At 39.2% G+C, this 27944-nt stretch overlaps 1 long non-coding RNA gene across 1 annotated transcript; it reads right to left on the minus strand.

The window, feature by feature from the left end:
- Window positions 1-4395: 4395 nt before the first annotated feature.
- Window positions 4396-27624, minus strand: LOC125755363 (uncharacterized). Its single transcript, XR_007411701.1, has 3 exons — window positions 27374-27624; window positions 6742-6829; window positions 4396-4822 (listed from the first exon to the last, which is right to left on the minus strand). It is a non-coding gene; the product is annotated as an uncharacterized LOC125755363 (long non-coding RNA).
- Between the last annotated feature and the right edge of the window lie 320 nt (window positions 27625-27944).

The following is a 27944-nucleotide window of genomic DNA, read 5'->3' on the forward strand; positions in this document are numbered from 1 at the left end:
ATTCTCTCAGAGCTGAATTGCTGTGAATGTTAAATGAGATATTGTATACAGAACATCTGGCATGGTGCCAGGCTCACAATCTGCTGTTACCATTGAACCAGGAAAGTGCTTTTTTGTGTTTTCAGTTCTCTTGTATGTTAGCTCCCAGCTGCTCAGTAGTTCCGTGGTTATCTTACTATCAGTCCTTTATGGCATGAGGCTTAGCTTGGTTGAACAGTTATTACTTTTTTACTAGTAAATGACAAAACCTTGTTAGCTGTGTGCATGATTAAACATTTTTCAATTAAATAAAAGAAAAATCGACATCAAGCTTAAAACCTTCTGTACAGCTAACGGAAACAATGAACAGAATGAAAAGGCAACCTGTGTGGCGGGAGAAAATATTTACAAACCAAATATTGGATAAGGCGTTCATATCCAAATTATGGAAGAAACTCCTACAGCTCAATAGCAGAAAACCGAAAGACCCATTTAAGAAATGGCAAAGGATTAAATAGTTTTACAAAGAAGACATAAAAATGTCCAACAGGCATATGAAAAGGTACTTGACATCACTAATCATTATAGAAATGCAAATCAAAACCACAATGAGGTAGTACCTCATACCTTTTAGGATGAGTGTTGTCAAAAAAGACAAAAATTACAAGGGTTGGCGAAGGTGTGGGGGAGAGGGAACCCTTGTGCACTGTTAGCAGGAATATAAAATATACAGCCTTTGTAGAAAACAGTATTGAGGTTCCTCAAGAAATTGAAAATGTACCTAGCAGTCCCACTTCTTGGTATATATCCAAAGGAAATCACTATTTTGAACATATGTCTGCACTCCAATTTTCATTGCAGCATTATTTACAAAAGCCAAAACATGGACATAACTGTTATCAGGTAGGTATGTGTTAGTCTGGTTATCTCTTTTCTAGAAAACAGCATTATTGAGGTATAACTGGCATAGAGTAAACTGAACTTATTTAAAGGGCACAGTTTGATAAGATATGCCCATTAAATCATCATGACAGGATAATGAACATATTCATCACCCCAAAGTTTCCTTATGCCCTTTTGTAATCCCTTCCTCCCAACCTTCCTTTGACCACACATCGGAATGGCACGTGTATTTTGCTGTTAGGTGGAATAGTCAATAAATATCAATTAGGCCGAGCTGTTTGTCAATGAGTTCAAGTCCTCTATGTCCTTGCTAATTTTCTACTTTTTCGATCAATTGTTAAGAGTATTGAAATCTCTGACAATTAGTTTGGATTTGCCTATTTCTACACTTGTTTCAGCTTTTGCTTTATGGGTTTTTGAAGCTCTGTTGTTAGATGCATAAACATACAGGATTGTTATGTCCTCTTAATGAATTTAGCCCATTATCATTATATAATGCCCCTTTTCATTTCTGATTTTTTTCTTTGTTCTGAAATCTGTTTTGTAAGATATTGATATAATCATTCCAGTTGTTTTTGTTTTTTTTTTGTTTTGTTGTTTTGTTTTGGTAAGTGTTGGTGTGGTGTATCTTTTCCGATCCTTTTACTTTTAACTTATTTGGGTCTTTATTGAAAACGTGTTTCTTATAGGCATCACAGACTTCGATCTTTTTTTTAGATCTGATTTCAGTCTCTGCTTTTAATTGATATTTAGACCTGTAGTGGGTTAATGGCAGACCTCCAAAACATATGTCCATGTTTTAATCTCTGGAATCTGTAAATATCACCTTCCTGCAGGGAAGAAAAGGGTGTTTCCGACGCAATTAAGCTAAAGATTTTAAGATGAGGAGATTATCCTGGATTATCAGGGGATTGGGAGTTGAGAAGAGTCTAAATCCAATGACAAGTGTCTGTAAGAGAGGAGAAGGCCACGTGGACATGGAGTGATATAGCCGTGGAATGCCGGGACAGCCAGGAGAAGCTGGAAGAGGAAAGGAATGTATTCTCCCTTAGATCCCCCAGAGAGAGTGCAGCCATCCTGGATTTTGGACTTCTTGTCCTCTAAACTCTGAGACAGTAAATTGTTGTTTTAAGTCTGATAAAATATTTTTCAGGCCCACCTAAAATACCATTTCTCCCTTCAAAAATTCCACACATATGTAAATAATGTAATCTCCATTTTTGGGATGGCTTGTTTGTAAAACTGACCTCAATGAATCCCCCTATCCATATACTCATATTCCCTCACTTTGTGATTTTTGCATCTTCTCCCACTAAGTGGTGGGGTTGAGCTTTCCCTCTTGAATTGGAACTTTTATACTACTTACTTTTGTCCAGTGTGACTTTAGCAAATGTGACACAAGCAGCTATTTGAATAGCATTTGTACATGGAGCTTCCCCTTTTTTACTTGGAAGCCTGAGATCATGATGCAGACGAGCCCGTGTTAGGATTTGGCTGAGGTCTGGAGAAGAAGAGTCAAAGCACCCTAGCTGACATCCAGCACCAACTGACAGTCATGTGAGTAAGGCCCAGCCCCAGGAAATGTGCCATATGAATACAGCCTCAAGAGTGACTTCTAGGGAGAAGAGAACGGCTTAACTGGGCCTGCCCAAATTGCTGCCCATAGAGTCAGGACCAACTTAAGTGGTTGTTGGCTTCAGCCTACTGAATATTGAGGTAATTGGTATTACATCAATGATTGACTGCAACACTCTCTTAAATTCCATGTTTTAGTCCAAGGAGGCTAATTGCAACCAACAACAAACAATACCAAGGTCTAAGTGAATTTACACAATCAAAGTTTATTTGTTACTCATGTAAAATTCATTGAGGATGTGTCTGGTCACCTCTCCTGGTCAACCCTCCTTCAAATAGTGATGCAGGAATTAAGTCTTCTTTCGTCATTTGGTGCACTATTTTCTAACAGATCACCTCTAAGTTCACTGGAAGGTACTTGACCGTCTCAGCCTGGAAGTGGCTTTGCTCACTGGCCATATCGCCTTACCAAGATGTAAAAGTAGATAGGAAATGTGTTTAGCTATATTTGCCATCTCTGACTTATCCCTATAGCCCTTTGTTCTTCATACCTCCTCAGGACGTGAATAATTATGTGGGTCTTCTCCACAAGGAGCCATAACCTTAAAGAATGGAGTCATATCTATGAGTTTCTGTTGCAGCACCCAATCTAAATGTTGTATATGGTAGAGATGCCCTAGTAGACATTTACGATCTTATATAATTTTCAATGTACATTCAGAAACTCTATTTCATTTAATTCTCACAACATTTTAGGGTAGTAGATATATAATTATCTTCATTTTCACAAATCGTAGAACTGATGATCAAAACTTCTGAGTAATTTGTCCCAAGTTACTATCTAGGGTATAGCCGACCTGGGACTGACACCCAATACCTAACTCTAATTCTCTATCACACTATCGGATATATTTATTTAAGTGAACTCGGTCTTTGCCTTTATCCTGTCTCCAATTCAGTCACCAAATTTTATTCATCCTTTTCTCATCATGTGTTTCCCTTCCTTTAAATCCTTATTGTGGTGTTACCTGGTTTAGGTCATTGTCGCTCTATGCCTAAGTTACTGCAAAAGACTCCTGAATTATAACTCCTGCCTCTAGTCTCCTCCTTCCCTAATTACCTAACACTTTTGTCAAAATAACAGTATTTACCACACCAATTTTATAGTCATTTTGTGGTTCAAAAAGCCCTAATGTCACAACTTTACATGTAGGATAAAATATGGACTCATTAGCTGGGCATTAATGGCACTCCCATACTGTGACCCCTGAAATACCTTTCTAGTCTTAGGTCCTGTTACACTCTAGGTCACTCTGTACTAGCCAGACTAATCTACTCAATCTCCCCTAAATTATCTGTAGTGTAGGCATCCTATTTTGTCTCCATAACAGTTATTCATTCCCTATTTCCCAAATTTGTTTCACTGTCCATTCCTCCCACGTGGGTCCCTGAGAAAAATTTTGACCGGTCTAAATCAATCTTGGAAAGATTGATTCTTCCTGCATTTATTGATTTATGCAAATTCCTGGCCAATGAAACATCAGGGGTGGGGGGAGTCTGTAAGGAGGCTTCTGGGAATGGTTTTCTTATGCTTTGGTTTCCAGGCATATAGCACTGAAGATATGCTTTAAAAAAACCTTCACAAAAAAATCTCAATGGGAACATTTTTAAAGTGTAATTTTAAATGCGTAAATCTGAAAAAGAAGAAAAAATCCAGGTAGCAAAAACCCAAAACTGAGCCTGACATCAAAGTGGTAGTTCATCTCTGGCACTATTGTTGCTCTGAAGAAATTTGTCAGTCTTGGTAACGATAATGCCTGAGTTTTAGCGGCTGAATGAAGTCAAGAGACTTGGCCTTGGCCTATGCCAGATACGTGGTTTCAGCCAAGATCCTGTTATATAGTTTAGACATTCAAAAAGCTAAGCTACCCTTAGTCAGGGCCAGGCCCACCGTGAAGCCCATAAGGCACTTCATTTACCCTATTCATAGCCCTGCCCTTCGTGAATAAGTGGACTATAAAGCAAATCTGCCTGCCAGTAGGGAGAGTCTCTCTGCCTGGGCTTCCCTGAAAATTTATAAAGAAAGGTCTACCTACCCATGAGTTAGAGGTCAAAAGTTTAATTTCCTACTGTATGGACCTGCTAGGGCTGTGATAACAAAGTTCCCCAGATTGGGTTGCTCAACCAATAGAAATGTATTTTCTCACAGTCTGAAGGCTGGAAATTCAAGATTAAGATATTATCAGGTGTAGTTTCTTCTGAGGCCTCTCTCCTTGGCTTGCAAATCACTGTTCTCTTCCCTTATCTTCATTCACATGGTCTTCCCTTTGGGTACATGCATCCCTGGTGTCTCTTCCTCTCCTCCCTGTATGGACACCAGCCACATTGGATTAGGGCCTCACCAATATGACCTCACTTGAACCTAATAAAAAGGCCCCATCTACAAATGCAACCACATTGGGGGTTAGGATTCAACATACGAATTTAAGGGAAGTACACAATTCAATTAGTTAAACCTACTTAGTCCATTAAAATCCAGGCCAAGATAAGAATAAGAATTTATCATAAGTTAGTAGAACCCCTGGTTGTCTGATAGGAGAGAAACGAGAGAAATAAATTCTTTCTTGGGAGATAAAATTTCGATCCTGGCCCCATAAGATTTCTATAGAAAAGAACCTGCTGATGTGATTGCACAGCACGAAATTACAAAGGACATGAGGAATCAAGGAATCCTGAGCAACAGCAGACATAAATAACAAACACTAAATTCTGACAACCAAAGACAACAGTGAAGTTATTGATTACAGAATATAAAATAACAATCTAAAATGCTTAAAGAAATAAAAATTGGCATTGAAAGCATGAGACGGACGCAACACAAAAGATTTTGAAAGCCAGACATTGTAATGACAACTAACTGGAGATTCACAAATGAAAAACAGAATGACTAACATTAAAAACTCATTGGAGGGAGGGGCTGAGATGGTGGTGTAGGAAGGTCCCAAGCTCACCTCCCCCCAGGGACACACCAGTTCGACAGCAGCAGAGGCACCTGGCTGGCTCAGTGGGTAGAGCATGACTCATGATCTCGGGGTTATAAGTTCAAGCCCCACGTTGGGTGTAGATTACTTAAAAATAAAATCTTTAAAAAAAAACTACAGCTACATACGCATCATATCCCTGTGAAAAAAGATCTGAAAACAGAATGAACTGTTCTTTGTAACAAAGGATAAAAGGACCCTGACATGGGTAGGAGAGGCAGAGACGTGCTCTCCCACAAAACTCCACCCCAGTTGCACTGACACCCAAGACGGAGGGATCTCCCCAGACAGGTGCTGCTCATCAGGCACCCTGGCCCCTGGGATCCACCCCGGAATGATGAGGCCCTGGAATGTCTGGCTTGGAAAACCCATGAGGCTGACTCTGGGGGATCCCAAGGTGCTATTGGAAACTGAGATTTCCCTCTAGGGTAGCCTTAGGATGGTCTCATCAGCTCCCAGAGCCAGAGTAAAACCCGCAGGTCTGAAATGCACTGAGGGAGATTCATATGCTGACCTCGGGGCATTGCAGGAGGAGGGGTACGGTTGCGACGCTCCCCGGGGTGCTCTCCTGTGCTCTCCCCAGGCTCTGCTGGCATGAGCAAATTCAGGTGGAGCAGCACCCATCACCTTGCTGGGATGAGTGGGCAGGAGGGAGCCCAGGGCTCAGAGGTCCAGTGCTGCCCAACTCCCTGGCTGGGGTGGGCAAGCAGATCTCACTTCCGAGTTGAGCTCTGTGCACGTAGGCAGCGGGGACACCCCCACCCCGCTCCCACCCAGAGCCCAAAGCCGTGCCTGCCGAAGCCAGCGGGCCTGCAGTCGAGCCCACAAGTGTGCCCTGCTCCTCCGCGCTCTGGCCACCTTGCTCAAGCCAGTGGTCACACGCGGTGCACACAGGAGTGCCCCTTGATCACTGGGCCACCAGACCCACACAGGGGTGCCCCTTGATCACTGGGCCACCAGATCCTCACAGGGGTGCCCCTTGATCACTGGGCCACCAGATCCTCACAGGGGTGCCCCTTGATCACTGGGCCCTGGTGACCTAGAGGACTGGCATTCCAGAGCTCAGCAGGGCTCCCACCACCAGAAAGACAATTGTTGCAGGGCACCACTCCCAGGGCACAGCAAATACAGCCAACTGAGAAACGGACCTCAGTCTTTCTGTGACAAAGGTCTATTCACTTAGCCTGCAAGTTCGCATCTAGAGACGAGGGAAGTGCTCCCGGGAAATGGGAACATGACTCACAGGAAAAGATCTCAAGGTGTTAATTGAGTTTCTCAGGGTGGATGAGTTCCTCATGTTGTTCTTCTGATTAACGTTTATGATATTGCCTCTGTAATGATAAAAATAGAAGAAAATTAGAAAGAGGATATTATTGCTGAGCATTAGGTTGTTACGACTCAGTAGGTACGCCTCGCTGGTTCATAGCACTTACCAGTACGTTCCAGGACAACTAATCCTTCTTTGGATTTTGAACTTACTTTCCTTTTCAGGTAAGGATACTTGGGTGGAATGATTTGAAAGGCTTTGCTTTATGGTATGCCTCAGATTGTTACGTACCGGTACACATATTGTTAAGTCTCATTTCTAGCTCCATTTACCCGCACTTGCTTAAGTAAAAGATCTTACCAGTTTACTGTCATTGCTTTTATCTATCTATCTCTCTCTCTATATATATATATATATATTTTTTAAAGATCTCATTTATTTATTCATGAGAGACACAGAGAGAGAGGCAGAGACACAGGCAGAGGGAGAATCAGGCTCCATGCAGGGAGCCCGATGCGGGACTCGATCCCAGGTCTCCAGGATCACATCCTGGGCTGAAGGCAGGTGCCAAACCATTGAGCCACCCAGGGATCCCCCTGTCATTGCTTTTTAAATTTAACAGATGAAAACTCTTTTAAGTAATGTCATTCGTTTTAGGACTTTAAGATTTGAAATCTTCGATAAGATACACTCTAAATACATTTCTTCAGGATATTTGGTCAGCAAAGACTTAGCTCTCTGACTTCAACGGATATTTAGAGATTTATTCGAGTTCAGCTTGTTAGGGTGCTTCCTATCTCCTTATCCGATCTCGGTCTTGTTCCCCGAGAGAAAAGGGGAACGTTAAGAGCGGTTCTCAGTTGTGTGGACCTTTCACAAATACTGTTTTTTACCTTTAAAACTTTCAAGTGCATCCTTAAAGGAAGTGTTATATTTGAGTCTCCAAAAACTCCTATCAATTAGATGTAATAGATATTAAATTATTTGATTTGTTAAGTCATTTGATAGCTCAGAGAACGGAGTTGTTACAGAGAACCTAAATCAAAGTGATAATTATTTATTATCTGTATATTTATATGGTTTCTGTATATATCAGATAAAAGAACTCTTCCTGCTTAAAAAATCTGGGGGGCATAAAGATGTGCTGTTCAAATCTCTAGGGAGCACAAGTGACTGACAGCTCCTGCCACTGCCCTTCTGAGTCAATGTGGAGACCAATCGTTGGACACCACAGGGGCACGTCCATTTGGGCAAGATGTAGGACTCTTTTAATGAGCCTGCGTCAACTTTTCTTAGAATGGCACTATCTGAAATTTTTCCTACCCGATCTTCTTTCCTTCCTTCTCTCTTTCCATAGTTGTCAGACCTGCATATGGTCTTAAAGCTTTCCTTGCTTTCTCCTGCTGTCTCTTCCAATAAATATCTTGCCCATCTAATGCCGTCATGGCATTTGCCTCTCAGCAGATTCAAACTACGTAGTGGTGCCAACAGTGGTCTGAGAAAACAGATAGTAAGATGGGGATTTGTGACTGGTTTGCTCACTCCCTAGTGGGGAGTAAAAAGGTAGGTAGGTGCACGGATAGTCCATGGCACAAGATGGTAGCCTAATTGCTAAATATTTCACCAGTAGTGATCCAGGAAAACATCCCAGTGACCCAGGAAAACATCACAGGGGTGGAGAATGCCCTTGGATGTGTGATAATTAAGGTATTTGAAATAAACTAGGGGAAAATGCTTATAGACAGTAAAATTGGCTGGTTATGACCATACTGAACTGGTGCCCTGCAGAGGGAAAATGAGAAACTGAGAGCCATTAACAGTCCGTTAAAGGCCAGGTGTGAGAACGAGAGGGACTCTGGGGTACCTTATAAAGAGGCTGTTATCTCCTGTAGTAGGAAGCAGATGTAGCTGAGCAACAGATTGTAGGTCGTCTAATGGGATCCATTTGGATGCTCAGCCTAGGCAAGTCTGGCATATTAATGTCATTACTCTGGCTGGGAAAACCTGGAACCTTTAAACATGGGGTGGAGATGTCTAGGTGGGTGCCCCTGATATTCTAGAGAGTGACTTGAAACCTCAGAGCTCTCTAGTAAGAGCTAGAAATTCTCTTGTGCTGAGAAGATGCCTTAGCAATTTCTCTTCTACAAGACAACAGGTGCCTCCCTCAGAAGTTGCCCCAGCTTCCTTTCCTGGCTGCCAGGTTGATATCTAGAGTTAAATTTCAGCATAACCCACCTGAGGATAAACTGAGAAGTGAGGAAAGGGACTAGTCACCAGGGAGGTACAGGAATTAGTAATAAGGCATACCAGGAGGAGTCAATGAGTATCCTTAGGATTGGATTTTTTTTCATGGCCAGAAAGTAAGACAGACTAAATAAGAATTCTTTGCCATGAACGATCACTCTTGGAGTTTAATACCCTTTCAATGATCCTAGGATTTGGCAAACTCATTGCTAGGATGGCTTTTAGAAGTCTGAAAAAAAGTAAGGAATGCTCAAGATGGCCTAGGAGAAGGAAGAAGGAATAAAGATGCTAAGGGAAGTAAATATGCTGGGAGTTAATTTTGTGAGGCCAGAAAATCTCCAGAAAGAATATGTTCAATGGCATGACCCAGAGGAGATACTATTCACTGAGGCCACTGGGAATGCACCGGTGAGAGAGGTACCAACATTATCATTGATGTGTCTCCTCCTTAAACCAGGGAGAAGGAAAGAATTATGGTACTGAGCTTGCTGAAATTCATGGACATGATGGAGCTTTGACATAACAGAGGCCAGGTGATGATACTTAAGCCCCAGAAGCCAGAAGGTCACAACTACTGTAATGTCCGGCTGGGTTTGAGGGACAGCCAAGAGAGTTTGAACTACAGGAAGTTGTGGAGATAGTTAATAGTTAATAGATAGTTAATAGATAACAGCATCCTGGGGGGCAGGAAGCCAAGAAAACGGCTACTTAACATGTACAAACAAACAACAAAAAAATGGTAAGAGTGGGAAAACATAATGCTCAGGATGGTCACCCCAATGAAATGTCTAATCAATCAATTTTTGGATCCAGAACCCATTAATGAAGAGGTTGCCAGGTTCCTAGGAAGCAGAACCATGCAACTCCATGACAAGCATATAGTGTAGTAATTCCCTTGGTTCTTCCCTAATGAGAAGAGGTTGGTATCTAGACTTTATAAGAGTCTCCTGGATGCAGAGTCTGAGCTGACTTTAATACTGCAGCTGAAGCACTGTAGTAGCTGTGCCTGGAGAGAATAACTAGCTGACAGCCCCACTGGCTGAGTGCTAAAATCTAGCACCATATTCATGCTGAGGCTATGCTTTCCCTGGGTGCTTGCAGCCAATGACTCAGCATGGCAGAAATACTAAGTTAGGACCATTCCTGGGAGGTGAAGGACTCCCCTCACAGGGGAGAGAGAATCCCCAGATAGCCTTGCCAAACTTTGCTTACGATGACGGCAGGACTGACACCTCACCCGACCTTCCTGCCCCCTCTCCTTCACTTGGGGTCAGAACTACATCCTGGTCTATTGGTTCTCCCAGCCTCTCTTGGCTCCCCATCCATTTTTTTGCCCAAATTTTCTCCTCAAATAAATTTCTGGCTCCCAGGGAGTCTGACCCACTGAGGACACAATGGATCTGCAGATCCACTCAGTAGTCACTTCCCCAAGTTCTGAATGTGTCACCAGTCTTGATATACTTGACAACTGGAGTAACCCCAACATAGGGTTCTAAGCCTATGGAGTAAAATCTCTTACAGTGATGAAGACCAAGTGGAAAACTGTGCAACAACCCTCTACTCCACCAAAATAGATAACCAACACCATTATTGATCCCAGGGGTCATGATAGAGGTTAATGCCATCATTAAAAGCCTAAAGGATGCAGGCATAACTTTCCATATCATAACATCCCAGCAGTCTGGCTCCTATAGAAACTGAAGAATGACTACACACTACTGTAAAATTAACAGGCCTCAACTGTGCTGCTATGCCAGATGTGGTACCAAGGCTAGAACAGATTTGTAAGGTCACAGGAAAATGGTATGTGGCTATCGAAGTAGTGGATGTACTGTTTTCCATTCTGATTAGAAAAAAGAAGGAATAACAAAAATATAACCTGTGGATCAACTCTGGTCAGCTCTCTGCTTTGTAAATAAAGTTTTACTGGAACGTGGCCATGCTCATTTATCTATTGTTTGTTTTCACATTATAATGATGGAGTTGAGTCATTGCAGCAGAGACCATATGGCCTGCAGAGCCTCAAATATTTACTATTTCCCTTTATAGAAAATTTTGCTGACCCCTGGAAAAGAAGACCAGAATCAGTGTGAATTGACATTGGATGAACAACAATTATAATTTGCAGTTTTGCATCACGGCTCTTTAACTCTTCCACTTCCCATCGTAAGATAGTCCAAAGAGATTTGGGCTCCCTGAACCTGCATAGGTATCCACGCAATCATTGTAATGATTGGACAAAATGAACAAGAGGTTGTGAGTAATCCGGAGGCCTTGGCAAGACACATATACTCTAAGAAGTGGGACATTAATCCTATGCAGATTCAGAGACCTGCCACTTTGGTGATGCTTCTAGAAGTCCAGTAATCAGGAGAATGTTGGGATATCCCCCACAAAATAAATTACAAATTGCCACATTTTGCGTCCCCTACCGCAGAGCAGGAAGCACAATAGCTGACAGATCTCTCGGGTTTCTGGAGGCAACATATCCACATGTAAGGATACCGCTCCAGGTGATCTGTTGGGTGACCCAGAAGACTTCTTGCTTTGAATGTGGCCCAGAGCATGAGAGTTCCATAGCATAGCGGGTCCAGGCTACAGTGCAAGCAGCAGTGCTACCATTTGAGCCATAAAATCCAGCAAACCTGATTATGTTACAGGTGTCAGCAGAGGGAAAAGAGCCCCAGGGAAAGAGTCATAACACAGGCCTCTGGGATTCTGGAACAAGCAACATCTGTAGCAGAGCATGATATGCTTTTGAAAAATAGCTTCTGACACATTCCTGGACTCTGATAGAGAAGTAGTACTTGAACATGGGGTCCTAAGGGACTATGCATTTAGAGTAGCCCATTATAAACTGTGTTGTATCAGACCCACCAAGTCATAAAGTCAGATGGGACCAGTGACAGCAAGTTATAAGATGGTAATGGCACACCTGAGATCAAGTTTAAGCAGGGCCGAAGGGCATGGGTAAACTGCATGAACAGACATCCCAGACCCCATGTTACTCCCAACACTTGCACCAGTGCCCCTTCCACAGTCATACTTATGGCCATATGGAGGGTTTCACGTGACCAGATGAAGGGGGAGAAAAGGCCGATGCTTAGTGTGCAGATGGGCTGGCTTGTGAGTATAGGCAGAAAATGGATGGTGTCTGCATTTAGCCACATTTCAGGTGTGGTCTTAAAAGACAGTAAAATGGAAAAATCTTCTTAATAGTCAGAACTGTTAGCAGTGCACCTGGTCATTCATTTTGTGTGGAAAGAAAAGTAGCCTGAGGTTAGAATGTACATTGACTCATGGACAGGGACCTGTGACTTTGCCATCTAGTCAGGGGCCAAGAAGGAAAAGAAGAGAAGATCGGAGATGAAGTTTGAGCTAGTCGTGATGGACTCTGGTAATAGGCAGAGAGTGTGAAGATTTTTTATGATAACCACAAGAGAGAATTTACCATGGAAGAGACACTGAACAACCAACCAGACAAAATGACTTACCTAGTTAATAGAGTTGGTGTGATGGACACATAAATGACATGTTGGTAGAGAGGGAGGCTATGTACGTAGGCCCAACAGAATAGACTCCCACTTGTAAGACTCAACTAGCTATTGCTGCTTCTGAATATCTGTTGTTGGTCTCAGCCACAGAGACCAATGCTGAGCTCCTGATGTGGCATTAGCCCTCAAGGAGACCAACCAGTCACTTGGTGACAAGTCAACTCCACGGGGACCTTTCCATTCTGGAAGGTTCAGGGGTTTATCTCCAAAGAGATAGATGATAGATAGATAGATAGATATATGATAGATAAATAGATGATAGATAGATAGATAGATAGATAGATAGATAGATAGATAGATGGGAGGGGCTTGCATTTCTGCCCTCAGACCCTCAGTCAGCACCGTAATCCAGGGGTTTACAGAACTCCTGATCCCCAGCCATGGAATAACATACAATATAGCACCCAACCCAGGGACTCAGTTCACAGTGAAGAAGGTGTGGGAGGAGTCCATAACCAGGGGACCCACTAGAATGGATAGTAAAAAGTGAGCTGTGAGCCACCAGCTATGACCAGGAGACCAACCAACTACAACAATGGGAGGTATAATTTGTCCCACTATCCTCCCTTTACTAAGTTTACCCTCAGAAGAAGAAGCCTCCAGAAACCATGGAGTAGCTAGCTGTTTCCTAAACTTGCCTGGAGTGATGGTCTTTGAGGCACAAAGGTGGATTGCTGTAGTCATGGAAACATGCTGCTGGGATCTCCTGCTACAAGGAGCAAAACTGAAGACAGGCCTAGTTGCTGCTCCGCTGGGTCCACCCCTGTGTTCTCATAGATGCCGTGTTTCCCACAAGCCTCTCCTCGCCAATGGCTAAGCATAATGAGGCTACAGAAGCAGGCCCATTCCAGTGAGATGAGGAATCCCTTTCACAGGTCACTCTGGGCAAGGACAACCCATCTTCCTGGCTGAGCTTTTCTTAGAGCTGAGCTGTAGTCTGAGACTTTTCTCACCCATTCCTCCTTTCCACTCCTTCTACTCAGGTCAAACCAGCATCTGCTCCTTCCCTCAGTAAATCTCTTGCATGTCTAATCCTGTCTTGGCAGCTGCTTCTAGGAGCAACCTGAACTAATACACTTACGTGCTTACAAAATACTTCAGAGTTTATGTTATTATACCACAGTGCAGATGCAGATGAAGAGCCTAGTTGTAAAGAGATTAGATGACTTGCCTGATATCACTGAAGCCCAAATGCACCTCAGACATCTTTCCAACATTCTTAGTTGGCATTTGAAAGAAAGGCTGTGTTGTAATACTAGAGAAATGCTTCTTAATTGGTTTGTTTCAGGAAAATAGGATTCTTCTACCCCAAATATGTCAGTAATTGGAAGTCTTTTGAAATGAGAATCTTGGACTCGTTTCCCTCTGTGTCTTCCAATTCCATGAGCTTATAGTTTTTCCCAGTAGATAAAGATTATTTTTTTTATTTATTTCTCTGGCTATTTGAAGAAATGGATCTCAGTGCTATAGACTAAAACTGTAGAATGATCCAGAAAAAAGAAGATTCTATTTTCAATATATTTCCATAATTTGCAGATTTGAAACCTACCAAGCTCTCCTATCCCTTTTCATCTCTTAACTTCTTTTGGCTCTACAGGTTAGTCGAATCTGCCTTTATTGTTCTCAACCCCATACTCCACTAAACCTTCTCTAAAACTGACTCCTCTCCCCCTAGCATTTTCTATTATTTTACTGCTTTATTTCCTTCTTAGTGATTATTACTACATATTTTTGTGTATTTGTTTACTTATTGTCAGTAGTCTCCAGTAAAATGTAATATCTGATACTAGGCAGTTTTTCTTCTTCGTTATGCTTATAGTAGGTTTTTAATAAATTTTTTTGAATTAATCATTAACACAGAAAATACATACCTTGCTCCTTTGGCAGGACTCTTTCCCAAACTTTCCCCCCCTCTATTCCCTTGCCAGTCACCTTTTCATATAGGTAAAATCTGGTTAAAATAAACATACATTTTGAAGAAATAAGTAAGTTATTAAACATGCAGCTATGTGCTACTCAAAAATAAATGTAAAGAGGTAACAGGATGGAGTGAGTGGGTGAGTACTTGAATTAAATAGGGACGATCTCTTTGAGAAAATTTGCAGAAAAAAGCATTCTAGAGATTCATTTCAGAGTTCAAGAGACCCTTAGAAATTTCCAAAGTGGTTGTACCAATTTACACTCCCTCTCTCAATTTATGAAAGTACAGGGGGGGAAAGAGCCCATGTAAAGGCCTAAGGCAAAAATGAACTTGGGGAGTGTGAGGAAGACAAGAGGAGAGAAGTGAGTGAGGGGGAGAGTGATCATAATGGTGCTAAGAAAGACAGGCAGCAGGATGAAGATCCCGTAGGCTTTTGTTAATCTGGGTAAGAGGATTGGAATTCAATGCGGAGATGGGAAGGCATTGAGGGGTCCTATATAAGAACTAACATAATCTTGTTCATATTTTAAAATGAATGAAAAGTAGAAACAATCCAATTCAGAAACAGGCAAAAGAGGAGTATTCTGGGAAAATAGTGGAGTAGGGAGTACCAGAAATCTTTCTCTAACCCAGACAATAACTTGCACTGGAAGAATCTGTCTGACATAATTATTTCGGAACTCTACAGTCTACTGGAGATTGAAACTTGCAAGGGAAGTCTCAAAGAGTAAATTGCAGTTTATTTTGCTCAATTTTGAATCTTAGCACAGTAGCAGCTACCCATCCCCCACCTCTCAGCCCTCTGGCAGGCAGCTGTGCATGTGTTTTGGATGTAGCTTGCAGGAGCCAGGGTGGGCCAAAGGACCTTGTGTTCCAAATGTAGATCTGTGTTCTGATCTCTGAGTGCTGCTTCTGATCACAAGAAGGCAGACAAAGAAGCAGTGGCCGTTGTTGTTGCACCTTCCCTTATTGTTGCAAGCCCCTCTCACTCTGGCCGAAGTGGTTTCCAGGGGGTTTAAAGTGATGGTGCCTTTCGCCCTTACCCCTTTCATTTTTCTTTTTCTCCTCTTGGGAGCCAAACATTGAAGAATAGATAATCCAAAAGCAACTACATATATAGGGGAATTTAGAAAGTCACCATGCAGGTCCAAGGAAAGGTGTATGCTCACAAAAGACTTGAGGTCTTAAGCTCCCACATTGGGCTGATCCTTGACACAGAGACAACCTACTACAATAAAACCAGAAACAAAAATGAAAACAAAATCCAGTAAATCTGAGCAATGAAGAGAATCTAATTTCGAGTTCCCATATTATGAGATTCAAATATCTACTTTTTGACAAAAAAAATCACAAGAGGTACAAAGGAAACAAGAAAGTATGGCTCATTTAAAGGCGGGGGTGGGGAACAAGCCAACAGAAGCTGAAAAACATTTGATGGTAGATCCACTAAATGATAATTTTAAAATAACTTCCTTAAAGATGCCCAAAGAACTAAAGGAAAACCTAGAGAAAGACAAGAAAAAGATGTACATATGACCTAGAAATACCAACAGTGACATGGAAACCCTATAAAGAAACAAGAAATTCTGCAACTGGAAAATTCAATAATTGAAATGAAAAATTCACTAGAGGGATTCAAAAATTTGAAGAGGCAGAAAAAATAATCCTCAATCTTGAAGATGGGACAATGGAAATTATTGAGTCTGAGGAACGGAAAGAAAAAAAATAATTGAAGAAAAATGAACAGAGCCAAAGAAACCTGTGGGATATCATAGAACATACCAACATATGCATTGTGGGAGTCTCAGAAAGAAAAGAGAGAATACTTAAAGAAATAATAGCAGAAAACTTTCCAGATGTAAGGAAAGACATGACTATAAATGTCCAAGAAGCTTGGTGAAATCCAAGTAGGATGAATTCAAAGAGACTCACACTAAAACACATTATAATCAAACATCAAAAGAAAAAGACAAAGAATTTTGAAAGCAGCAAGAGAAACAATTTATCACATACAAGGGATCCTCAATAATTGTCAGAAGATTTGTCATCAGAAACTTTAGAGATTAGAGGGAAGTAAGCTAATATGTAAAAAGTACTAAGAGAAAAAAGTGACCCATAATCCTATATCTGTAAAACCTGTCCCTCAGAAGTGAGAGAGAAATTAATATGCTTCCAGATAAATAAAAGCTGAGGGTGTGTATTACCACTACCTACCCTGCAAGATAGCAACTCTAAGCTGTATGAAGAAACAAAGATCTCTCTAAAGGTAACTACATGAGGAATTATAAAGTTAGTATTATTGTAACAGTGGTGTTTACCTCCACTTTTTATTTTCTACATGATTTAAGAGACTAGTACATTTTAAAAAAACTATCGGTCTAAAAGCAACTACTATTGTAACTTTGGTTTGTAGCTCCTTATTTTGTTCCTTGTTTGTTTTTACATAATTTAAGAGGCTAATGCATCAAAAATTGTTAGTTTATGTTTTGGGACACATAATGTATAAAGATGTAATTTTGTAACATCAACAACCTGGGGACAGAAGTGTTAAAGGAACATAGTTTTTGCACATTACTAAAGTTAAGCTAATATAAGTTCAAATGAAAGTGTTATAATTTTATGATTTTAAACTTTATCCTCAGATAACCACACGCACACACACACACACACACAAAAACAGCTAAAGAATACACACGAAAGAAAATGATAAGGGAATTCAAGTAATCCACTATGAAGAATTTCAATACAAAAGAAGACGGGAAATGAGGGATAAAAAAATGGATAAGTCATATAGAAACTAAAAAGCAAAATGGCAGATGTCTCTCCTTATCAGTAATTGCTTTAAATGTAAGTGAATTAATCTCCAATCAAAAGGATGGCAGGATTGGGGACATCTGGGTGGCTCAGGGATTGAGCATTTGCCTTCAGCCCAGGACCTGATCCTGGAGTCCCAGGATTGAGTCCCACATCGGGCTCCCCACATGGAGCCTGCTTCTCTCTCTTCCTGTGTCTCTGCCTCTCTCTCTCTATGTCTCTCATGAATAAATAATTTTTTTTTTAAAAAGATGGGAGGATGGATTAAAAAATGATCCAACTGTATATTGTCTACATGAGACTCCTTTTAGATCCAAAGACACAAACATGTTGAAAGTTAGAGTGTGGAAAAGGATATATCACGAAAACAGTAATCAAAGGAGAACAAGGATGGCTATACTATTATCATACAAAATAGATTTTAGTTCAAAAAAACTTATAAGAGACAAAGGACATTATGTATTAATAATATATTAAGTATATATCAATCAAGGTTCAATACAATAAGGTGTAGCAATTATAAATATTTATGCACCTAATAACAGATCACAAAAATATATGAAACCAAAACTGACAAAATTAAAGGGAGGAATAGAACTACAGTTATCTTTGAAGACTTTGTAGTTCACTCTTGATAATGGATGGAACAACTAGTTAAAAGTAAGGAAGCCGAGGACTTAACACCACAAAAAACTAGATCTACCATGTATAAAATAATCAACAACAACAGGATATACATTTCCTGAAGGGTATATGGGGCATTTTCCAAGGCTAAACCATGTTAGGCCATAAATTCTTACAACATATTTAAAGACAGATATCACACAAAGTATCTTCTCTGGCTGCAATGGGATGAAGTTAGAAATTAATACAGAAAGAAAAGTGGAAAATTCACAAATTTGTGGAAATTAAACTACATAGGGCAAAATATGATCCAGTAATTCCACTTCTGGATATTAATTTGAAGGAAATTAAATCACTATCTCATAAAGATGCCTGTACCTTCATGTTCATTGCAACACTATTCGCAATAGTCAAGACCAAGAAAAAAAAAAACCTAAGTGTCCACTGTTGGATGAATGAATAAAGAAAATGTGGTATACGTGTGTGTGTGTGTGTGTGTGTATGTGTGTGTGTGTATTTATATATGTATAATGGAATATTATTCAGCCATAAAAAGAAGGAAATCCTGCCATTTGTGACAACATGGGTGGAACTTGAGAGCATTATGCTAGCGAAATAAGTCAGAGAAAGACAAATATGATATGATTTCACTCATATGTGGAACTTAGACAAACACCAAATTCATAGAAACAGAGAACAGATTGATGATCACCTCAGGTGGGAGCTGGGGGGTTGGCAAAATGGGTGAAGGTGGTCAAAAGATATGAACTTCCAGTCCTAAGATAAATATGTCCTGGAATGTAAAGCACAGCATGGTAACTGTATAATATATTTGAAAGTTGCTAAGAGAGTAGGTCTTAAAAGTTCCCATCACAAGAAAAAAAAAAATGATTGCAATGATACATGGTGCTGGATATTAACTAATTGTGGTAATCATTTTACAAAAAAAAAATATATATATATATATCAAATCATTGTGTTGTGTACCTAGAACTAATACAATGCTAGATGCCAATTATATATCAATTAAAGAAATGTCCAAAGATAGACAATCCCCTGTATATGTTCTACAGGAATATTTGATAGAAAAATTCAGATAAGTAGGCACACTAATGGTTATGTATTTATGTATAAAACAGTGGTTCAAGAGTTTATATATTAACTAATTTTCAGTAAAGTACACACTTTATTTTTACTTATTATTATTTTAATTCCAGTATAATTAGTATACAGTATTAGTTTCAGTATTAGTTTCTATGTAGTTATTCAACAATTCTATACATTATCCAGTACTTGTCATTATAAGTATACTCTGAATCCTCTTCACCTATGTCACCCATTCACACACCTGGTAACCCCTAATTTGTTCTTGAAGTCCACATTATTAAATAGCCCATCCACCTCACTTAAATTTAGAAAACTGATTAAGCCTTCAAAGTGGTTGAATTATCTTCAATTTATTCAATTGATAATTAATAAGCTAATTCAAAGCTAACCAATAACAGGGATATTTAGATAGATTAAACAATGACCTTAACAGTTCATTAATTTTAAAAATGTAGAACCAAATTTATAGAAGTATTATACAAAATTGCTTACAATTTGCAAATAAGAAATAAAATAAACCAAAAAAACCCATAATCACCCAGTGAAGTTACATTTTCATTACTAATTTTTGTATTTACTGTTTGAGTGGAGTGCTTAGTGTTGGGTTCTCAATTATTTTGATGCAAGACAACAATATAGGTTGACCTCTCAAGTTTAAAGAAATGACAATGAATGCACTGAGAAGTAAGCAGTGAGAAAATGTGGAGGAGTCATCAGGAATAAGGCTCCATGAGCTCTTGGCCTCACATGTGTGCAAATAACTTAGCAAAATAAAAAAGCTGTACTGTTCATATGGCCTAGATTTCAAGAAAACAACTAATTTGATTGAGTGCAAAGGATAGAGAAAAAGTGAGAAAAAATAATCTTCTGATACAGGAGATTATAAATGGAACTTACAACCTACATCATAGGTTTTCTTTTTCTTTTTTCATCATAGGTTTTCTAAACAGTGAAATTAACATAGTTAAAGACCTTATAAAAATATATATAAAACATAAAAACCTTATATTAATACATCCTTGCTTAACCTTTGATTGACATACTTGATAGTCATCATGGGCATATTTTACTTCCATTGTACTATCTAATTTTGTTTTCTATTTGAATTTTCACTGAATCCATCCTCTTAGGATAAATGTGGAAATTTTTGGTGGTTTTAATGCTAATTTTATTATTCTATCTTCCACTATCTTTGAATACCTATACCTGGGACATTATTAAACCTGTTTCTTGGGCCCTACTCTTTTCTGTCATTGTATTCTTAAAAGAGTTAACCTTTAGGTATGTGAGGTATTCTGTGGGAGTCTTTTTAGGAGCATGCATTTCAGTGATGGACAAGACTTCAAAAATACAATGGTGTTACGTGACTGTTTCCTATTAATGTTTTGTGTTTTAATGCTGGGTACTTCATCCTTCCTCTGGAAATTTTTAGGCCTGTTTCCTGTAAAGACTCACAGTTGGCCTGATTTGTCGTGTCGTAAGTAAGAGATTAGGGACAATCTCATTTTCTCACTGTTGCCACTGGGTGAGGGCTGTGAGCTGATCCTTCTTTAGCTTCCATTAAATACACTCTGGTTTCTAGAACCAAAGACTAATAGGAAAAGAGCCTCACAGCTACTTTCAGTTAGTATTTTCGTATGCAAAAGGTTTTAGGAGGATTCATGGAAATAAGAGGAGTAGAAGTAGGAGCAATGAAGCAAAAGTACAGGAAGAAATGTTTAGGTCTGCAAAGCAAAGGGGTTGGCGTTCACAGTTTTATAAACCTGCCTCTGGGAGGCAGTAGGGTGTAGAGGTTGAGTATGGCTTCCCATTGACTTCAAACCAACTCTCACCATTTCCTAGCCCTGTGATCTGTGCCTTGGTTTATTCTGTGAGATAAGTGTAATAGTAACGCCTCCCCATAGGGTTTTTGTAAGGATTAAATGAGATGCTTCCCGCCGAGCCCTTTCAATTGTGTCTGGTACAGAATAAACGTTCAGTAAAAGTTAGCTTTCTTATTATGGAATAGGCTGTCTGCTTTTGTAGGTTCCCTATCAGAGGAATTTAAGCGGAGCTGGAATAATAAATTGGTAGGGGTTTTATAGATTAAGATTTAAGCATTGGATAGCCCCTTCAACCCCTGAGATTTTCTGTTTCTATCATTTTGTTTCCAGTGAATATCAAGGTATCTTTCATATATGACAAAGGTAGTATGAACCTGTATATCATGCTTTTTTCCTGGTAGTACAATTCGGATGGTACAGTCTCCTAGAGGCAATCTATGACTCCGAGTAGGGCAAAGAACATCACTGCTTCAGTGAAGTCCACATGCTGACTTCATGGAGCAAACCTACTACAGATGCCAGAGACCTGAGCAAATAAACTGAGTTCAATCCAGGGAAAACACGAAGAAATGCTTCTTTTGATAATCTAGAATCTTTCATATTTGATGGCAAAAATCAAAAAGTCCTAACACTCCTTGTTGGTTAAGACATAAATGAGAAATCAACAGTAATACATTCATTGTTCCTGGGAGTATAAGTTGTGACATAAATCTGGCAACATCTATTAGAATTTAAAATACATATACTCTTTGGCCTACCAACTCCACTTTTGAATAGCTTTACTAGAAATATAATCATCGTTTTTCAAGGCCACATTAAACAATATTTGGTGCAGCATTGACTGTGATGGCCAAAGAATGGACACAATCTCATTATCTATCAATAGGGCAAGAGTTAAATGTAGTACATTTTTGCTATGGAGAATTATGTGACTGTTTAAAAGAAGGATTTCGACTTCTATTGACTTGAGATGTTCATGATGGAATCTTAGTTCCAGCACAATGTGTACAGTATTATCTAATATTTGGAACAGCAAGCAAATGAAAAACTTCCAAATACCTTTGAATGTTCTTATATACGTATAAGGGGAGAGGTGAGGACCATCACATGCCAGGTTGCTGACATAGGTCACCTCAGGACGGAGGCTGGGAAAGAATCAGTTGTTTCCCATATATGTTAATGCGTCACAGAATACATATTGCTTTTCAGAATGAAAAACTTTAAAAATGTTTTAATTAAAGGACTTCATAATTACAAAAATGTACCTACCCTGCAGATTCCTTGAGAGAGCTACTTTCTATCTTTATATGTATTCATTTCTTCTTCTTTGCCCCTGACCCCTACTTTCTTTCTTGCCCCTTTTCATCCTCCACGTCCCCTCAAAAGAACAAAGGTATTTTTGTGGAAGTGGGAACATATTACAAGTCGAGTGTTTTATGAACCTGGAAGTGTACATTTCCCCCCTTTTCCTCTCATGCACGAAGAATTTACTGCAAAACTTTTTAAGCAGAATAGAATCCCCCTGGTGTCCTCCCCCCATTAGTGGAGCTCTAACATTTTAAGTGAAATGGAATTTCCTGATTATGCTTTGAAGACAGAACACAAAAACAATATGCCTAAAAATATATGTATATTTAAAGTATATAATAAAGACACCTATTAAAAAACATATACAACATGTAATATATATGAAGTGCAGTGGCAGTATTTCTTCTTATGGTCAGCAACAACGGCCAGTGCTCTGAAAGAAAGGTCAAATTTTTTGACTTCAGCTTAATGTGAGCAAGGGCAAAAAAAGAATAAAATATATGAATTAGTCAAAATAAAGGACAAATAAAGCTAAGATTTTTGTCATGTGCTTTCAAGGTCTACCATGTCTGGACTCGCATATTTTACTTCCACCTGAATAATGGAATGTCACTGGGTACGCGTAACTCTGTGACCAAGGTAGTCTGGTAACTCTCGGTTTATGATACCAACAGTGGCATCATGTCACCTGATGTCCCAAAGTCAGACGCTCATTCTTCATCAGGGGTAGGTAGATCAAATCAAGAGCTATTTCTCAAAGAAGATTGTTATTGCTAAAAATAGGTAGTGTAGAAGGCAAGCTGAGCATGTTTTCCCCAGTGTTTGCGACCTCTTAGAAGTATGAAGCTTTTTTGGCAAGTCTGCTAAATGGATGGGAACAGCATGCTTACGTGTGATGCGTGTTACTTCCAAAATCAAAAGATGTTTACTACACATGGTGTCTCTTTCTTTATGGTAGAGGGTGAAAAGGTATCGGGACTTCTCTTTCCCTTTGGAGAGGGTATGTAGACATGCTCAATTTCACTGGATCTCCAGAAATTTTACTGAGGCAGCAAATCTCTGCATTTTCCTGGAACTAAGATCCTATCCCTTGGCACACAAGTCTCTTGTCAAGGCTTCTTGCACAGCTGCCACTACGTGCTTCCTAGACCCTTATCAGCATGTTGTCATCAATAGAGGGGACTGTATGAACTCCTGTGGGATGGAGAGACAATACATATCCATGGATTCAGTAGTGGCAGTGAGTTGTCACCACTGTGGAAGAAGACAGTGAAGGTGTCCTGCTGTCCTGCCAGGTGAATGGCAACTACTTCTGTGCCCTCTGACTGTCAGTATAGACCAAAATACTTACCACTTCAGTAGCTCTGGCATCCAATGTGCCAGTGGCATCGATTTGTTCCAGGAAAAAGACACATCTGTAGCAGCTGCTATAAAGTAGAGCCACATATGAATAGAAAACAATGATTTATATATTCTATAAAACATTTACATGGGATAGGAATTTTAGACAATTGGTTACTTACATTTTTATTTCTTTTTTTTTTACATTTTTACTTCTAGAATAGTTTTCTTCTCTGATGCTTGTGTTCATTAATTTGAAAGTTTTGAGAGTAAGTCACATTTGATACAAATTAATAGTAATGGAATTTAACATATAGAAAATAAATATAATCTAGGGCACTTTTATGTCATCTGGTTCATATTCCTATGTGACTCTAGAAGGTCATTATGAAATAGCTGGTTTTAAAAGCTATTTTGAAATAACTAAATGGGTGTAAAAAGTGTAACTCTTACAATATAAATTATTCTTTTTTTTGCTTTCATTTATTTTCTGGTTTATTTTTCAAACATGTAATTAAAATGTTAAAGTTAGATCAGATAATGAACTTTATCAATTTTAAGAAGCATTGTAGTGTTAGGGCAGAGGTCATTTCTCTTGAATAATAAAAAATCTGGTTGTTATTTCCCTAGACCTTAAACATAATGCAATTCCATACAACAGAATAGGTTTCTCCCCTGTGAAAGATGAATGCAGTCATTTACCTGTGTACTTTTTATGAAAATACACTTTTCATACTGGTAATCTTTTGTGATCTGATATTATGAATGCTTCTTCCTTGTTAAAAGGGCTTCTAACTAGATACAGTTGGATTATTAAGTAATAGTAATAATAATCTTTCATTATTTCTGTTTCCAATTCCCTTGTTTTCAATTACAACCCCTGGTCATAAAAATGCAAATTTAATATGCAAATTATAGTCACTTAAAAATATATTCACAGGAGATTTAGGTGAAAACACAACTGCCTTTCACATAATTCAAAAATGAAAATCATACCATTTTGCAAAATAATATCTATAATTTTTTTCTTTAGAAAAAGTATATATGCGTAAACAAGTAACTCTGATCTGTCTGGAGATCCTGACATCTGTGAATAAAAAGAATTCGAAATTGAAAATTTATTTTTATTTTTATTTTTTTTAATTTTTTATTTATTTACGATAGTCACAGAGAGAGAGAGGCAGAGACATAGGCAGAAGGAGAAGCAGGCTCCATGCACCGAGAGCCCGATGTGGGATTCGATCCCGGGTCTCCAGGATCGCGCCCTGGGCCAAAGGCAGGCGCTAAGCTGCGCCACCCAGGGACCCCCGAAATTGAAAATTTAGATGAATGAAACGCAGTGCATAGAAACTCACAGCTTCAGTGAATCTGTACAGACTTCATCTTGAGCTATGCAGGGATTAAGCAATGGCTAAACAAACGCTTTAAAATACCTAGAACACAGAACTTTTATAAAAATGCCAAATATGTAGGCCCTGAAAGTGTTGTCAATAATGTCAATCATGGCTATACTGACTTAACAAATATTTACTGAACACCTACTAGGTGCTGAACTGTATTAAATGCTGAGGATTCAAAGATGAAAAAGTCATAAACTCTGTTCCTAAAAAGCTTACCTATCTACTTAGAGAGAAGCATATAACAAATGGAATTCAGCATATGGCAATAGCGATGTTAAAATGGTTATGGCCATTAGAGGAGAGCCTGACAGATTTGCATGAAAAAGTTGGTAAAGTTTCCACAGAGGATGTGGATTTTGAGCATTAAAAGATATAAAGATACGATAAATATACTACATGTTGGTATTCAGAACATTGTTTAAGCACGGTCTTAGAGATATAGCAGGGTGAAATGTGTCCGTTACCTACTGCTCTATGGCAAAGTTCCTAAATGTCAGTGACTTAAAACAAAAATCATTTATTATTGTAGGTAATGCATCCATAAAGACTCTGAATTTCCACAGAAAGGCAATTACTTTATTCTCTATTCCATGTGAAAGCCTTACACTAAAGTTAGTTGTTTCTTTCTCTAGACAAGAGATCAACAAACTTTGGTCCACAAGACAAATCTGGTCTGCTGTCCATTTTTGTAAACCGAGGCTTATTGGAACACAACCATGTCCGTTTCCTTACTCCATTGTCTATAGCTGCTTTTCCACTACGACAGCAGATCTGAGTAGTTGCAACAGAGACTGTATGACTCCCAAAGCTGACAAGCACTACACACCCCTATTCTAGACCAGATGATGGAAATGTGGCTACAGAGCACTTGAAATGTGGTTGCTGTGACTGAGATACTCAATCCAACATTTTATTTAATTTTAATTACTTTAAATTTAAATAGCTACGTGTACCTAATGGCTACATATTAGTCCATTTTTAAACAGTAAGTTCCCTGAAGCCAGGGGTAATTTTTGGAGATCTTTTTTACCCAAAGATGTTCTATCATGCCCAGTATACACCTCTACACTTAGCAGATTCAATAACTGTCTCAACAAATATTTATTGAATTAAATTTATCATGATTTTTTTTTTTACCTTATTTTAGTCAAGCTTTACCTAAGACAGAAAGCTAAAATATTTTTCCCAGGATAATTATTATTGAGCTCAGCTCAAATACCCAAAAGCTTCTTCAAAATATCTCTACATGTTCTAGTCTGCTGGAATTTTTCCTTCTGAAAAAGCAGTTATTTTTGAGAGTCTAGTCCATAGCATGGAGAATCCAACCAAAGCTTTGGCCGCTATCTCAGATAGGGCAAGGCCCTTCCTCTCCAGGTGGTTCCTTCTTGGAGATGTTATTAAACAAAGCAAAAATTTTTTTTAATATATCAAAGGAAGGGGCAGCTTTGCCAGACCAAACAAAGATGTTCTTATATTTTCCCAGAGGCAGGGGCCTTCTTGCCATATATTTGCATAACTAAATGATTATCACTCAAAGGACAGGGCAGAGTGAAGTTGCTTCAAGGCTACTCGTTTTGCTTGTTTATTTGTTTGGTCTGTATTACAGGTGCTTTAAGGAATGACACTTAGCTGCTTTTTCTACTCTAGAAGAAGGATAGATAGACTGATAGAAAGGATGAAAGAAGAGGAGAAAGAAGAAAAAGGAAAAAAGAAAAATTAAAAATGCTTTGCTAGGATAGTCATAATTTTTCCCCCCATTTTGTGGATGTTCTCCATTGGTTTATTCAATTCTCAATTGATGACCCTTTACTTCTGCCCCCAACCCCCATTTTCACTGTTACAAATAACTGCAGTCTACATATATCTTTGTGTACTTGATAGGATTTTTTTCTGTAGGATGCTGTTAGATCCAAAATGGCTTTTACTTGGGCCAGCCCAAGTTACTAACCCAGAGCTTACTACCTAACCTAATTGCAGTTTCAACCTCCCCCAGAAATATGTCTCAGCCTGTCAATCAGGAATTTTTTGATAAGCACCACTGAGGTAATCTGTGCCTTGCGCCCTCTCCAACCCCCAAGGGAAGATGAGGTAATCTGCCTAGTAAGACCCCCCACCTCCTGCCCTTCCCCCTAACATAAGGTGATCTTGCTTGGAACAGTCTTTTCTTCTGTTTACAACTTCCTCACCCACCTTCCTTCCTATAAAAACCCATCATTTTGTATGACTTCCCAGAGTGCCCTTCTACTTGGTGGGTGGCATGCTGCCTGATTTGTGAATCATTCAATAAAGCCAATTAGACCTTTCAATTTACTCAGTTGAATTTTGTTTTTTAACAACAGGTTAAGAGTATAAACATTTTATACTGGATAGGGTACCAAATTGCCTTCCTATTGCCGCATTAAAAAAAAATCCCATATTTTGGTTTTCTCTTGGGAAATTGGAAGTTTGGCCATTCTGGGCCTACATTCTTACCACATTTCAACGAACTGCAATTGAGCAAGAGCTGCAGCCTTTAGACCGGAGCCTATGTGGTCCAGTTCACCATGGTCCCCATGCCCCCACTGACTGTTTCTTTGAGGTATGTAGAGGCTTCCTGAGCCTCTGAGTTTGCAACTCCTGCCTTAGCACCTAGCTGGAAAGTAATGAATTCAAAATAAATAAGTGACTATTTTCAAAATAACTAGGAAAAAATAAAAAGGACATTCTATCCTCCCCTACGTGTCCTGTAGTTTTAGAAGTTTGGAGAAAGTGGGTAAATATATAGAAGATTTTAAGAATCCAAGTTGAGTTTGAAAGCCAAGTTGATGTTAATCAGCAGTAAGATATGGAAACTATGACATGGGCATTATGAGATAATCTATTCTGACACCACTCTTCCTCTGCGTAAGTGTTGAAGTGCAGATTTCTTCTCTGATATGGTCTGAGGAACCGAGGGAGCAGAGTAGGACTAACTCAATTGCCTTATGAAGAAAAACACTATAGTAATCAGTTCAAAGCTAGACCTCTAGCTTTTTTCAAAAAAAAAAGCTTTTTTGAGTATAGC

Source organism: Canis lupus, chromosome 7 (genome assembly GCF_003254725.2).
Source record: "Canis lupus dingo isolate Sandy chromosome 7, ASM325472v2, whole genome shotgun sequence".
NCBI lineage: Eukaryota > Metazoa > Chordata > Mammalia > Carnivora > Canidae > Canis > Canis lupus.